The 16,543-nt window shown below is 41.4% G+C and overlaps 1 long non-coding RNA gene across 3 annotated transcripts in view; it reads left to right on the forward strand.

The window, feature by feature from the left end:
* Positions 1–6,545, forward strand: part of LOC115295970 — a 62,470-nt gene extending 55,925 nt beyond the window's left edge. For all 3 annotated transcript variants that reach the window (XR_003910661.1, XR_003910660.1, XR_003910659.1), the window contains one exon: positions 6,292–6,545. This is a non-coding gene — a long non-coding RNA (uncharacterized LOC115295970). The remainder of the gene's footprint in view (positions 1–6,291) is intronic.
* Positions 6,546–16,543: the final 9,998 nt, after the last annotated feature.

A 16,543-nucleotide genomic window follows, 5' to 3' on the forward strand; every position in this document is an offset into this window, starting at 1 on the left:
TGGTGGGCATACATCCATAGGTGAACAAGATGTGGCCCCAAATCCTTTCCCTGTGGTGCTTACAGACCAGTGAGGAACAGCCTTACCCAGATGATTGTAATATTAGGTACACGTGGTAAGATGGAGATAAGGACTGAGGCAGTGTCACATAAAATGACCTGGAGGTCATTCTAGCCCAGAAAGATGGGAGGAAGGTGGTAAGATGACAGAGGGGAGGAAATGCTGTAGACAGAGGCGTCAGCATGCGCAAAGTCAGATGAGGTTGAACATGTCCAATTTGTGGGGAGCTTGGCATCCCTGAGACATATGAATGAGGCAGGGTGTGATGCGAGATGGGACCAGAGAGGCTGTTAGGCAAATAGGAGCAAGGTTAAGGCCTTGGTGACCCTCAAGGGCAGACTTGGTCTTGTTGGCAAGGGGCTAGGCTTAAAGTAGAGGAGTTAAGTATCCAATATGCAATTCTGTTCCAGGGGATGGTCTTTATTCCATTAGGTGGCTGAACCCTTCCTGACAGTTCACTTTACTCTGACCAATATTTATGGAGCCCTGATGACAATCCCAGCTGCCCAAGGACACTGTGCATCAGAGATAAGTAAAATGCGGTCCCTTTCTCAAGGACCTGACAGTCTGATAAATTACTCTTCAGAAAATGGGAGCCCAGAAAAGGATCTGTCATCCACTTGTCCAACACTGTGCCCCTCCTGCTGTATTCTGATTGGCAGCCCTTCTCCTGGTCAGTTGGTGTTCTCTCCCCCAGTGTTGACACTACTCACCTTCTCCTGGTTAATGTGTTTGGTTTGGCTTCTATGTCTATTGACAGACAGTGTTTAGTCAATTACATAGCTGCAGAAACGCAACAGCAGGCCCAGGAGTGAGGACACATCGCGTTAGCTGCAGTGACATTGTTACCACAGGCTGCTCCCTGTAATGTTGAACACTTGACAGCTGTGGGAATCCTCAAGTCCTTTGATTCTGATGTTCCTTCAGAGCTCAACAAATCAAATTAAGCACTCAGAATACTGGCTTTCTGCCAAGCTTCAGAATGATGTTAAGAACGTGCCAGGCATTCTCATCAGTGTCTGGGAACTAATGTGACAAACAAGCCACTGACTTCTCACAGGACCCCTTGCATTTGGTGGAAATATGGGTCCCAGGAGCACTGTCCATATTCTCATGCTTCAACTCAACCGATCCCTACCCCTCAGGGGCTGTAGTAGGTTTAAGAGTGCCCCCCCCCAAAGGTAGGTCCAACCAGAGCCTGTACATGTGACCTTATTTGGAAAAAAGGGTCTTTGTGGATGTAATTAAATTAAGGATCCTGATATGAGATCATCCTGGATTAGAAAGAGTCCTAATGCCATTGACAGTTCTTTACAAGAGAAGGGATGAGAAAATAGAGACAGTTACAGGAGAGAAGGCCATGTGATAGGGAGCAGAAGGTGGAATGATGCAGGTACAAGCCAAGGGATGCCAGGAGCCACCAGAGGCTGGACCAGGCAAGAAAGGATTCTCCCCTAGGGCTGTCGGATGGGTGTGACCCTTCCAATACCTTGACTGCAGATTTCTAGCTTCTAGTGTGGTGAGAACAGACTCTTGTTGTTTTAAGGCCCCCAGTTTGTGGCCACACATCATAGCAACTCTTTGAAATGAATATGGTTCGGAGCACCCCTGCTGTAGGCCACTGGGACAAGCCTTCCTCCTACTGCATTTCTCTGAACATCCCTGGGGGTAACTCAGTCCCACCTCCATTTCTTCCCTTATTCAATCATCTTTTAAGTAGTTATGGACTGGGTATATGAAAATAGATAAAAGGCAGATTCTTCTTCAATAGCTCATAGCTACGGAGAGAGATACAGACATAAGAGGTAATTGTAAGGTTAAGTTTTATGGGCTGAATTATTTATATGTTTAATCCTAATCTCTAGTACCTCAGAATTTGATTGTATTTGGAGATAAGGTCTTTTTAAAAAAATATATTTATTTTTGAAAGAGTGCAAGTGTGGTAGGGGCAGAGAATGGGGGACAGAGGATCCAAAGCAGGGTCTGCACTGACAGCAGTGAACCTGATGTGGGGCTCCAACTCATGAACCATGAGATCATGACCTGAGCCTAAATTGGATGCTCTGCCAACTAAGCCACCCAGGTGCCCCAGCAGATAGGACCTTTAATGAGATAATTAACTTAAAATGAGATAATTAGGGTGGGCCCTCATCCAATATGACTGGTTGTCTTTAATTTTTTTTAATGTTTTTTATTTATTTTTGAGAGAGAGAGAGACAGCATGAGCAGGGGAGGGTCAGAGAGAGAGGGAGACACAGAATCTGAAGACAGACTCCAGGCTCTGAGCTGTCAGCCCAGAGCCCGACGCGGGGCTCGAACCCACGAACCGTGAGATCATGACCTGAGCTGAAGTGGGATGGTTAACCAACTGAGCCACCCAGGTGCCCCTGGTTGTCTTTATAAAAAGAGGAAATTAGGTTATAGACACACACAGGGGAGGGACCATGTGAAGATACTGGATGAAAATGACCACCTACAGGCCAGGGAGGGAGGCCTTGGGAGAAACCACTCTGCCAACACCTTGACTGAGAAAATAAATTCCTGTTGTTTAGGCCATGCAGTCTGCGATACTTTGTTATGACAGCCCTAGAAGACTGATACATTGAGGTGAGAGAACGGACAGCAACAGAGGGGACTCGGTGGAGCACTCAGTCAAGCCCTGCCTCCCGGGGCCAGGAGAGGCATCTGCAAGAGATGACTTCTAGGCGGGATCTGAACAGACAATGGGTTATCTCAAAAAGGGATAGAATTAAAGGGGACCACTTGAGCAAAAGCCCAGTATTCAAATGGCATGAAGGGTACAGAAAAATATAAGTCCACATTTCCAGAGGCACAAAGTGAGTGGGGACTAACAGCCGATGAGGGAGGTCCTGGCTAAAAACCTGATGGAGCATGAAGACCTTTACATACATACTCTTCACCCTGGCCCTTTTCCTGGGGACAATGGGGAGCCTCTGCAGAGGCAAGATTGTGGACTTTAATTTTCTTGTGCTCGCCCTAGAATTCCGTGACCTCTTTGATTGGTGGGTCGGTTCTCAAAGCAAACTCATTCATATGGGTACCCAGAAAATGTTTTTGAATTGGGATCGAGTTGTGTTCCAGCACCCTAATTAAGAAGACACTAGGACAAGAATAGAAATCTTTGTTCAAACCTGCTCGTGGCTCCATTTTTAGAGAAGCTTCATTTGCTCCAGGAAAGAAGAATTGGGCAGCTGGCTCAGACTTACATCTTCTCACAGTGTTTCCAAGGACATATTTGCTGTGCCGGTATTATTGGAAGATCCGTTCAGAGCTCTAATCATTTCCAGACATCTAAGTTCTAGCTACAACTTTTGAGTAGTCCAGCCAAGTTAAGACAGACTGCACAAGCATATTTTTTTAATTAAACTATGCTAAAATAACATCAATCAAAACTTTGTGTGGAATTCATATACTCCCCAGCCCCAAATATACCATAACTACATATACATGGAGATAATATATAAATCAGCATCACATTGGCTAGTTTTTTCCAGGAATGTGTATGTAGCCAAGTATCTAAATATTTGGACATACCCAGTTAGCTGAATGAATAGATTACCAACAAAACATATAGGTAGTCATTATACATACTGAATTTACGTTTGAACTAATAGCTTACTACATGTCTGTTTGGTCCTGATCCACACAGTAGGGGGAAACGCTACTTAATTTGCTTATCCATCGCCCAAAACATTGCTTTATTCATGACATCACTTTGATTTGTCTTGGGGATAAAATCCAGGCCCACCCCATTTTTCCATGCAAGATTGTGTTCCTAGGTCTTCAGCCTAATCATCTGCTCTGAACCAATGCATACGAGCTCTCCACTCCAGCCAAACAGCTGAAGTCACACCCATGTGCGTACTTCCTGTGCCTTTGCTGATGTTGAACATGCAGCCTGCAGTGTCCTCACTGGCTTCTCCGACCGAGCCACATGCCAACATCCAAATCCAGCTCCATTTCCCTCATTTGCTCAGTGGGCTTTTATCGTTTCTCACCTGCAGTGATGAAGTTTTGTTTGCCCCCAAATAATCTGATGGTTTTGAAAACTCCCAGGAAGGATATGGAAGGTGAAGGGAACTGATCTCACCAGAGTTTGGCCAAGGAAAGAGCCCAAGGCCCCAGATGGTAACAGAAGAGAAAGGGACGCCTTTTAAGTCCATAAGATTTTTAAAACTGAACATCCCTATCAATATAAAATTTAAACATTTACCCACAACATGGGTATATTTATTCATTTGTAAATTATATTAATGTACTACTGGAAGAACTCACTATGCAAATTAAATATATAAAAATTAACATTTAAGAGGACTAGACAAACATAAAATATTGCTTATTATTCTCCATTCTAATTCTAATATTGTTTAAAAATTTTTTAAACATTTATTCATTTTTGAGAAACAGCAAGAGACACAGTATGAATGGGGAAGGGGTAGAGACAGAGGGAGACACAGAATTTGAAGCAGGCTTCAGGCTCTGAGCTGTCAACATTGAGCCCGACCTAGGGCTCAAACTCATGAACTGTGAGATCATGGCCTGAGCTGAAGTCGGATGCTTAACCAACTGAGCCACCAAGGTACCCCTAATTCTAATATTCTAATATCTGATGAATTATGTTGAATACCCCACTTTGGGTACCATGACCTCTGAAACAGCATCAGGCTCCAGCACTATAACAATAATTATAATTACTAACTATTCTGTGACACTTTCTACTATACTGAACTGAATTATAGGGAATCACTGCTTTAGAACAAAGTTTTAAGGCTACCAGTCTAAGAAACATTAACCAGGGCTATTATGTTGCCTGGCCTCAGGAGGGCACCATTTACATTTTCTGCCAATGGTGCCCCCTAAATTTGCTCAGTGCACAACCTGTTCAGCCCTGCATGGAGATCCCATGGGTTCCTAATCAGAGACAGACTCTATGGATGCTTTCCAAGGAATAGGCTTCACATGAACCTGGAAAGGATTTTCAGTCTTATGTTGGTCCTTCCAAAGATATCCAAATCTGGAGATTATAATCATTATCAAGCTGTATCCCCGAGTGAATAATAGGTCATACTATATATGTGCACACTGATTAAGAGCTAGAACCATATATCCTGAAATCAAAGACTAACAGCTGGAAAAGATTATATTCCAGAGATTAGGGAACAAGGATCTAGGGATGTTTGAAAGCAAATGATGGACAAAGGTGTGTCAGAATATCCCGACCAGTGCTCTTTGCACAATATTACACTGCTCATGTTAGGATCAGTTAACGGTCCATTCATTGAATGTCTACTAACTGTTAGGCACGGTGCTTAAAATAAAAATGATTATTGTATAGATGGTTCAAATTCATCAGAATAAATGATAATTTAAGCTCATAAGTATTGAACATTTATTATATGTCAGATATTATACCAAGCGATTAACACGGATTATCGTACTTAATGTTCATAACAATTCTGCAAAGAAGATCCTATTAGAACATCCATTTTACCAATGAGGAAACTGAGACAGAGAGAAGCTAAACAATGTAACAACTTAATTTGCTAAGCCACTTGTCAACCCAAGCAACTTCAAACCTTTCTTTGCGACATACATGGCTTTCCATAATCAGCGGCATCATGTGCTGGACAACGGTGTTCGTTTGTACCATTTTTCTTTGCAATAACCATCATCAGAATCCTTTTTGTCTTTGCATTAGAAAACTAGCAGTAATCTCTCACGCGCTCACTCTTTTCCTCCCTGTCTTCCTCCCCTAGTCTATCTCTCTCTCATTCTCTTTCTCTCTGCTTCTTTCTCTCTTTCATACACACACATACAAACACAACTACGTCTCTAGGTCTCAGTTTTAGCAGAAAGCATACAGGTAATTCTCATGATCCTATGTAGTAAATTCTGAACCAAGAACGCCTCTTGGACGCCCATTTAAGGACTGCAACCCTCACTAGAGATCTTTCTTTCCCTAGATCTGAGCAAATGACCCAGAGGAAATTATTTCTTTCCTTTTATTATCTTCACCGTCACCCTGTCCCACTGTGGGAAGCCAACAATGGCTCCCAAGCATGTGCATGTCCTAATTCCCAGAACCCATGAATGTTATGTTTTGTGGCAATAGGGACTTTGCGGATGTGATTGAATTAAGGCTCTTATAGTGGAGTCTATCTCAGATTCTCCTGGGGGGCCCGAACTAATCACAAGTCTTTTTTATAACAGGGACGCAAAAGGAGTCAGATCAGAAGAAGGGAGGGTGAAGACAGAAGCAGGGGGAGCAACTGTGATGTGACGTGGGCCACGAGCAGGAATGAGGACATTCCTTCTAGAAGCTGGAAGAGGGAAGGAAATAGATCGTCCCCTGAGCCTCCAGAAAGAACACGGCCTTGCTGCACCTTGTTTTCAGCTCCATAAAATTATTTCCGATTTCTGATCTCCAGAAGTAGAAGATAATAAATTTGTATCGTTCTGAGCCAGAAAGTGTGTGGTAATTTGTCAGCAAGAGGAAATGTACACCCCTATTATTCTGTTTTATGTTTCCCTCCGGCGCTGCCACCACTGGGCATATTTTGTGTTTACTTATTTGTCCGTCAGTTGTTTTTCCCACCACAATGCAAGTACGGGGAGCCAAAGCCTGGTGCAGTTAGCTGTGGGTTGAATAAACACATAAATGATATATTTTAATTAAGTGATTGCTCAACACCCTGAAATGTCTGAGCCTCAGTAAAATGTTGGTTGAACACATTGTAACAAACTCACATGATATTTACACTGACTTGTCCAGAACCACTGAAAATGCACACAAGGAGTGTGGGTACAGATGCAGCCTGAGCGGTCTACACTGAAACAGCAAAGGAGAAAGATAACCCCAGGATTCCATGGCAACAAGCCCTGCTAGGTAGATGGTGAGCCATAAGGTGCACCTGAGCCCCATCCAAGGTGGGGCTTCCAGCATTCCGCCACCTTACCCCAGAGCTGGGAAGAGGACCGGGCCTGACAGCTTGCCCTTGGCCCCTCCACTCTGGCGCAAGCAGAGAAGCTGCCATACTCCCCACTTTCTTGTGTAATTTCCATTCAACAGTGAGTAAAGAACTGCTGTGCGGATGGGTGGGGAATTGGGATGCAGGGATTATGACTGCCACTCCTCTTAGCACTGAACATCGTTAAAAAAGAGGTCACACTTAGGAGCTGAGGTCTCTGAGTTATCAATTATTTTAAAGGGGCGCCTGGGTGGCTCAGTTGGTTAAGCATCTGACTCTGGCTCATGTCATGACCTTGCGGTTCGTGGGTTTAAATGCCACATCGGGCTCTGTGCTGAACGTTTGCTCAGAGCCTGGAGCCTGCTTCACATTCTGTGTCTCCCTCTCTCTCTCTGCCCTTTTTCTGCTCATGCTCTGTCTCTCTCTGTCTTTCAAAAATAAATAAATGTAAGAAAAAGAAAATAAAATTAAAAATTTTTAAATAAAAAAAACAATTATTTTTAAAAGAATGTAAACTTAAAGAGTTAACTCCAATATTTGCTTTTGGGAACTACAGATCTTAAATAGCATGAGACCACATGTTACTATCAAACAGTTTTTCCTGTTGCTAATACCAGCTGGAGATTCCAGTACTTCTGTTTCCTCCTGCTTCTGTTTGGCCCAACACCAGTGGCAGGCTAATTTCAGGCGGAATCAACACTTTCCCAATTTTACAAAGGTCTTGATGTGCCCATAATGATGATGATGATGGCCATGAGGAGATCATCCACCTTGTCAGTTGCATAAAGTTGCATGGATGCTTCTGTCCTGAGAAAAATACACCTAATCCTCACTAGGAGTGGGATTTTGTAGTCTTTTCCCTTCCCTTCCCTTCCCTTCCCTTCCCTTCCCTCCTTCCTTCCTTCCCTCCTTCCTTCCTTCCTTCCTTCCTTCCTTCCTTCCTTCCTTCCTTCCTTTCCTTTCCTTTCCTTTCCTTTCCTTTCCTTTCCTTTCTTTTGAAACTAATTTAGTGGCAGATATGGAAACTGGAAGGCTGCTTGAATGCACCTGCTTGAATGTCACCTCCTTAGTGAAGCCCTTCCTGACTCCATCCTGTACTCTTGAGCACTCTCTTCCAAATACCCATATTCCTCTATTTCACTGAAATTACCCACGTGCAAGTGTATCTCTTGCCACCACTTTGCTGATTTCTTTGCAGCAAAGTCCTTCCCTGTCTCTCATACCCCTTTCTCCCCAAATGCTCAGCATAATGCCAGGCAGGTTTTGATGGGTACCCAAGTATAAGCCAAACACTCTGCTAGGTGCTTTTTAAAGACCATGTGGGAGAAGAAAGGAAATACAATGTACCCACAAAACAACTAGGGAAAAGTACAAAGTAAAAAATAATATATGAAATCACTGAATAAAGTATGTTTTATTGGAGGAGTAATTGGAAAACACAAAGGGGAGAAATAAGCATGAACTTAGGGTTTTGTGGGCTCATTTTATTAGCCAGAAATAGTATTCACTAGTGGACATTGGGGGGAAATGTTCTGCCTTCTTGATTAATAAAGATGACTTGTCTAGCTGAGAAATGCTTTTTTGTGCTTTGATAAATTGTAATAGTCTTTATTATAAATAGCCTGTATGTAAGAAATAGACTATTTATTACAATATCAGTCTAAAACAAAGATATCCAAAGCTCTCAGTTCATTTATCATAAGCATTAAACATTAACACTGGCTGTTGATGCCTTACTACTACACCACTGAAATCATTTTACTTCATCAGATATTTTAGTTATATTAGTGTCAAAGGGCAAACTCAGTGACAGAGGTAAGGTTTATTGACCATCTATCTGAAGTATCTGTGACCTTAGAAATGCTAAGGAGGAAAACTCAGCAACTGACTATTGGTTTGACTTCTTCTCAGAAGCCTTGGTTTTGTTTTTGAAAATCAAGTTGCCAAAGGAAATTTAACCAGACAAGAAAATGTACTCAATGTCTGTCACAAGGGTAAGGATTTTAGCTGCATTTTCTGCTCACTTGTAAGGGAACTCTTAAAAAAATGCTTTGCCTATGGTATATAAAAGTAGATGATTAGACACACAATTTAAATGCACTTTCCAAATTCTTATACTTTTGAGCACTCCTGAGTAAACTCTGGAATGACTCATTTATTTTTTATTTTATTTTTTTAATATTTATTTTTTTTTGAGGGAGGGGAGGGGCAGGGAGAGAGAGGGAGACACAGAATCTAAAGCAGGCTCCAGGCTCTGAGCTGTCAGCACAGAACCCAACACAGGGCTTGAACTCTCAAATGGCGAGACCATGACCCGAGCTGAAGACAGATGCTTAACCCACTGAGCCACTCAGTTTCCCCTGGAATGATTCATTTAACCAGCTCTCCCCTTGAATATGTCTTGAGATCCAAGGACCATGACATCATGCATCTTTCCCTGGACACTCAGAAAAAGAAGACACCAATTTCACCATCTACACAGGCAGATGTGCCTATCAGAGACAGCCCTTACCTTAACAAAGAGGGTAATCTCAGGGTCCGTGGAAGTTGATTCATTTCCTTTCAAATCAGCAGCAGCAGAGTAGCGGGTGGAGGACTTCTTGCTGGGAAAGAAGGCCCTGCTCTGCCGGGTGGGGAAGGTTGGAGAAGGCAGGTCTTTCTCCATCACGCCTCCATCCTCCTGGGGTCCCTGGTCCTGGGCTGGTGGGGGTAATTCTTGGTCCTCGGCTGGAGATTGCAATTCTTCTTGGTCCTGGGCTGGTGAATGCAATTCTTCTTGGTACTGGGCTGGTGAAGGTAATTTTTCCATTGAGCTGTTCCAGTCTTCACTGGAGACTGGTGGCTCACCCGGTTGAAGATCCTGGGACTCAGGACATATGTCGTCAGGCAGAAGGTAGTCTCCTGCTTCTGGCTGAGAAGAGGTCAAGCTCTCCTTCTCACCCTCAGCAACATAAACGGACACAGAGTTATATTCGTGGCTTTCCAGCTCCATGGCCAATGCCTCCTTTTCTGACCTCAGGTCTTCATGGATGTTATAATAAAGAGGAACTTCCTTTTCTTCTGGCAAGTCTAGGGGAGCCTCATACATCGCTTCTTTTTGGAATGTGTCATGGACGGTGCTGTTATCTTCGTTTTCTTCTGGCAAGTCAAGGGGAACCTCGTACATCGCTTCTTTTTGGAATGTGTCATGGATGTTGCTGTTATCTTCGTTTTCTTCTGGCAAGTCAAGGGGAACCTCGTACATCGCTTCTTTTTGGAATGTGTCATGGACGGTGCTATTATCTTCGTCATTCATGTTCCTTGAGCTGATAGAATGTCTGCAGGCAGACCTGAATAAACCAGAAATGAATTAAGGGATAGAGGATACTGTACCGCCTTGCAGAAGAGTCAACAGGCTTTTGAAACACAGCAACTAGCAACAGCTACCAATGACAGGTCTCTAACAATCATTTACCAGAGACTTTAATTAGCAAACAAGTCCATTGGACACCAGATAAAGCTTACACACTCAGTTAACGCCTTCACTGCTGAGGATAGTCTCAGGTAGAGTCTGGGGCTTTCCTCACTGCCAGTGACTCCAAGGTTTGTTGGATTAACTAGAGGTTGAATTATCTTCCCAGTGCACATTGGCATTCTAAATATTTAGCCATTGGTCACTAAATACAGCTCCCTCTTCAAATGGCCTCCGAATGTTGACAACATTCAGGAAGTCCCTGCAATTCACTTCTTCACAATTGTAACTCATCTATTAATAGCTGAATTCATTACACAAAACAATTCTTGGAATCAATACCCTATGATACATGGGCTGTGCATGGTTCAGCTAGGTGATAAATTCCATTTGCATTTTTTATCTGGAAACACCACAAGGTGATTAAATGGCAGAAGGAAAAGGAGATAAATACAGTGGCCTATAGTCACATCGGTACAGACTACCCAAAAATAAAGAACTCAGAGATTTATGGCTTCGAGTTTTATTTTTCCCTCTTAAATCCATACGATCATCATCAAAGTCAACGGACTTTTACCAAGATTCTGTTAGGTACAGGATACTGAATTGAGCACTAGTCATATGTTTTAGAAGATCCATTCTCTGCTGTTGAGAAACTTCTAAACACAGTTGGAAGACTAGAAATCAAATCTATACCCTAATGGGCACAGAATAAACTATCCAAGGGTTTTTTAGGGCAGTTGTCCCAGGTCTGGAATAAGCAGTAAGGAATTAGATACGCAAGGCTGTTGATGTCACTTACAAACACCACAAATACACAGGCTCTGTGCTTCTAATCTGGTTCTCTAGTCTGCTAATTCCTCTTTCCCTTCATCATACCATGTACATGGTTCTCTTTGAAGTGACGACCAGACAGACTGTAAAGGGACTTTAATGTCTAGAAATCATGTGAAAATTAAGAAGCAGTGCAACTGTGGACATAGCATTTGATGAACATCTTATTAACAAAACTCCATTGTACCCTTGCTCCAATAACGTATCCAGGAACCTTCTAGAGCAAACTACAGCAGTATTTCTATAATTCTAGCTTTGGGATGGCTCAAAGAATAGATAAGTGGAAGGTGGCTAGAGACAGGTTTTAAAGGCTCTTGATGTTAGCCCTTTCTCTTATTGAAACATGAGGTTTAGTGTGTCCAAATCCCTGATAAATTACCATAGGTTCCATAATTAGGCATTTATAACTCAATGGAGCTCCAGCCCAAATCTTCCTCATAATATTAGCGCTGGAGAAATCCTTAAATGTCATTTAGTCTGCCGTTCATTTTACATCGGACAAAGGCCTGAAACTCACTAGAAAGAGAAGGTGAGTGGTCCAAATTCACACAGAGAGTTATGACACAGCTGATTTCTGTTGGGATTTCCTAACCTCCAGTTACTCATTCCCTCCAGAAGTCAGTGTTTTCCAACTATTTTCATGATCCCACAAGCCTCTTCTCCTACTCCGCCAAGATATTTTTAGATATTTTTAGATATTTTTAGATATATTTTTAGATATTTTCCCGTCATGAAATGAAGGTACTGCTGATACACTACATATCCGTTTGTGTATTGTATGTGTATCATGCTTCATACAAAGGGAAAGAATAAGTTTTATTCCCTGAGAATCAATGTTCGGCGCGTTGGCGGTGGTCTTGCTCCTTTTGAGAATGCACGCTTTAACTGCTGAAGTACTTCTGGGGTATAACTCACAATCCAGCACTGGATCACATGCCATTCTGCATTATTGCCAAGGAATCATATTCTGCAGTGTGAGTGTAAGTATGCAGCAGTCTTCCAGGTCCTCACCAGGATGACCCAGGCAGCAGAGGCTGGTTAAGCTTAGGGCTTAAGATCACACAGATATTTTATAAATGTGGTCCTCCTGGGTCCCATCTCAGGGCACACCTATCACATTCTGGTTCTGGGTTGTAATAAGAGGTCAGTTATTCTGTGAAATATCAGTCAGCTCAGCTCAAACTCCTATAATGGCTCCCCCTATCTCTCAGTAAAAGAGCCGAAGTCCTTACAATGATCTACAAAATCTGCACCGGCTTTCCTAGACCTGCTTTCTCCCCTACGTTTGCCTACCTTGTTTCAGATGACCTGCCTTCATTGCTATTCCTGGAACGTTCCAGAATGCTCTCTATTCAAGATCTTTACATTGGCTGTTTGTTCTGCCTGAAATACATTCCTCTGGATGCCTGCAGAGTCAATTCCTTCAAACTCTTCCAAGTCTTTGCTTATACATCCTCTTGCCAATGAAGCCACTCTGTTTAAAATGTCAACCCAGCCCAACTCCTATCTGTAACCCCTCCATTCCCAAAAACCCTTACCTGACTTTTAATTTCTTTTCCCATAATACCTAGCACCCTCTTAATAAGAAGAGTACATTATTTTATGCCTAGATTTTATTTTCGGTCTTCTCCCACTAAAATGTAAATGCTGTATGGTCACAAGTCTCTGTCTGCTTCTTCATCATCATCTCAAGCATTTGGAGGAGTGGCTGGCATATATTAGATACCAGATACATTTGTTGAATAAATTTTTGGGATTGTTTGGTATATTTATCCTCCACTGAACACATAAGTTTTATGAAAACAAAGCCCATGACTATTTTGCCCATCAGTATATATCTAAAATTTAGCAGATATCTGACCTATCATTGATGCTTATTAAATATTTATTATAAACAATTAAAATGGAGAAGGTGTGCCTAGAATTTATGTCCTTTGACTCCTGGCCCACTTTTCTTTCTGTGCTGTGTGTATAAATACTATCTCCTGATTATATTTAAACTCTTCCAGGGAAAGAACTAATACCTGGGTCTCCCAAAGAACTTTGCATAGAGCAAGTTGGCTTGTTTACTTATAAAAAGAGTCTGTCAATCAATTATCAGTCAAAAATATTTTGAGGGCTTCATGTGATTGTTATTTACAACCTAGGAAAGAACATATGACACATTTATTCATTTGTTTGAGAGGTTCTAAGAGTGAGCTTGCATGCTTTCTGAAATACCCTCATGTCCGGAAATCTTTGATGGGTCCCAAGCATCTATAGGAAGATGTCTGTTTCAAGATCTTTCAGAATCAGAACCAGGCCTATCTGTCCTGCCAACCTCCCCCCTTGGAGATCTCCCAAATGTTCCATTCTGCAGCGAGAGAAGCTGCTCTTCCCTAAAGGCTATTTCCTGCTCCTATATTTTACATGTGTGTTTTCTCTACTGGACAAAATTCTACTCATTCTACTATGTGCAAGATGTAAATATACATAGGCCATGATCTTATATGCACCTTCAACTAAGGAAATTTACACATTAAAATTCAACATAAAGGCTCCAACTGGGCCTACAGGAGACCTGTTCGTTCTCTGGAATGATTTGGGGGCCAGTGTCTGGTCTTCTGCTTCATAAGATTCAATTTGGTTAGTTTGCAAAAGGATTTTCAAACATTGTAGAACTGGATCACTTTAAACAAAAAAAACAAAAACACAAACAAAAAAACCCCAGAAAACAAAAAAACCGAAAACCATCGTATTAGCAACAAAAATGCCAATTTATTATTTTACTCCAAAAAATTACCAAATTGACTTGTATTTGTCACAATAGCAAAGGAATCAGTTAAGATAATGTCCTCATGTTATAATTGTGTGATGTTTGTATGTTCTGAGACAATATCCCATTTTTCCACCCAGTATCAGTGACTTGTGCTTTTTTCTGTTTATATCGATCAGTCTCATTAAGAACTTACCAATATTGGGGCTCCTTGGTGGCCTAGCCAGTGAAGCATCTGACTCTTGATTTTGGCTCAGATCACAATCTCACGGTTCATTGATTGGGTTGAGCCCCACATTGGACTCTGTGCTGACAGCACAGAGTCTGCTTGGGATTCTCTCTCGATCCCTCTCTTTCTGCCTCTCCTCCCTCTCAAGATAAATGAACAAAATTTTAAAAAATAACTTACCAGTATTATTATTTTAGAAAACAATTGCCTATATTAATAGTCTCTGTTGTGCATTTTTCTGCAATGTCACTAATTTCTGCTCTTATTTTTATGATTTTCTTCCTTCTTCTCTCTTTGGTTTTACTTTGGGGTTCTTTACTACAAGATAATTGTAATGAGGGGGGTGAGGCGCCTGGGTGGCTCAGTCGGTTAAGCGTCCGGCTTCAGCTCAGGTCATGATCTCACAGTTCGTGGGTTTGAGCCCCACGTCGGGCTCTCAGATAGCTGACAGCTAGCTCAGAGACTGGAGCCTGTCTACAGATTCTGTATCTCCCTCTCTCTCTGACCCTCCCCTGCTCATACTGTCTCTCTCTCTTTCTCAAAAATAAATAAAATATTAAAATAAAATAAAATGAAATAGAAAAGATAATTGTAATGGATACTTAGATCATTGGTGTTTAGCTTTTCTTCTTTCCTACTTATGCATTTAAGATATTAATTTTCCTCTAAATATAGTTTTTTTTGTATCCCACAATATTTTATATGTTTTATTTTCATGATCATCCAGGTCAAAAGGACTAAATCTTATTTTGGTTCTCTCGGCTTTTGTTTTATATGTTTTCAAGGCTATGTTATTAGATTCATACAGATTCAGATTTGTGTTATCTTGGTACATGGACTGTTCCTTCAATAGAAAATGCTACTCTTTATCTCTATAATATTTTTGCCTTTTTCTGAAATCAGCTTTCTTTTGGTTAGTGTTTATAGATATATTTTCCCAAGTTTTTATTTTTGATTTTTGTGTGCCCTGATACATAAGCATTAGATAGTTATATTTTTATTCAGTCTAACAATGCTTGCCTTTAATTTGAGTAGTGGGTTTATAAACATTTAGTGCAATTGCAAGGTATGTAGACTAAATATACTATCTTCCAATCTCTATCTTTAAAAATGAGCAAAAACTTGAATGGACATGTCACCAGAAAGTAACACATGAGTGGCAAATAAGGTCATTAAAGAGCGATCAGCAATATTAGCCCTGGGGGAGTGCAGTTAAGTGAGATCACTTCATACCACTTAGAACACCTAAAATTAAAAGGACTAACAATACCAATTGTTGGTGAGGATGTGACACAACCAACTATAACTCTCATATGCTGATGGGGAGAGTGTAAAATTGTTTGGCAGCTTATTATAAAATTAAATACACATGTATACATGTACCCCATGACTCAGCAATTCCAGCAAATCTTAGAATAGTATCCAAGAAAAAAAGTTACTATGAGAATCATCATAACAGGCTTGTATGAGAATACTTAGAGAAATTTGATTCAAAATTCAAAACACTGGAAACTTCCAGCAAGAGGAGAATGGACAAACTGCGGTATACTTCTGTAATGAATATCACTCAGCAATCACAAAGGAGTGAATTACTGATACAGACAAAGTGGAGGAATCTCATAGACACTATGCTGAGTGAGAGATGGCAGACATAAAATAGTATATTCTAAATGATTCCATATGATTATGTCAACTTAAAAACATACCAAAGGTTACAGGATTTCTATATAATTATTATTATTTTTTTTTCAATGCTTTTATTTAGTTTTGAGAGACAGAGAGAGACAGAGCATGAGCAGGGGAGGAGCAGAAAAAGGGGAAGACACAGAATCAGAAGCAGGCTCCAGGCTCTGAGCTGTCAGCACAGAGCCCAACACAGGGCTCGAACTCACAAACCACGAGATCATGACCTGAGCCAAAGTCAGATGCTTAACCAACTGAACCACCCAGGCGCCCCTCTAATAATTCTTTTAATGGGCACTTGAGCAAAAGATTTTAAGGATCACTTCTACAGCCGATGCTGTAGAAATGCCCCATGCCTTAGATTTCCTCTCCTGGGAGTGGAATTTCTTGGGTTACTGTCATTAAGTAATAAGAGTTAAAAGTACCCTCTCCACCCCTGGAATACAAGCATCAGGTTGAACAAACCAGGCAAAGGAATTTACATTAAGCCCACAGTGCTGGCGACATCCCGACCACCAGTGCTGTTAGGTGACCATCAACAG

This window comes from Suricata suricatta, chromosome 7, assembly GCF_006229205.1.
Source record: "Suricata suricatta isolate VVHF042 chromosome 7, meerkat_22Aug2017_6uvM2_HiC, whole genome shotgun sequence".
Classification (NCBI taxonomy): domain Eukaryota; kingdom Metazoa; phylum Chordata; class Mammalia; order Carnivora; family Herpestidae; genus Suricata; species Suricata suricatta.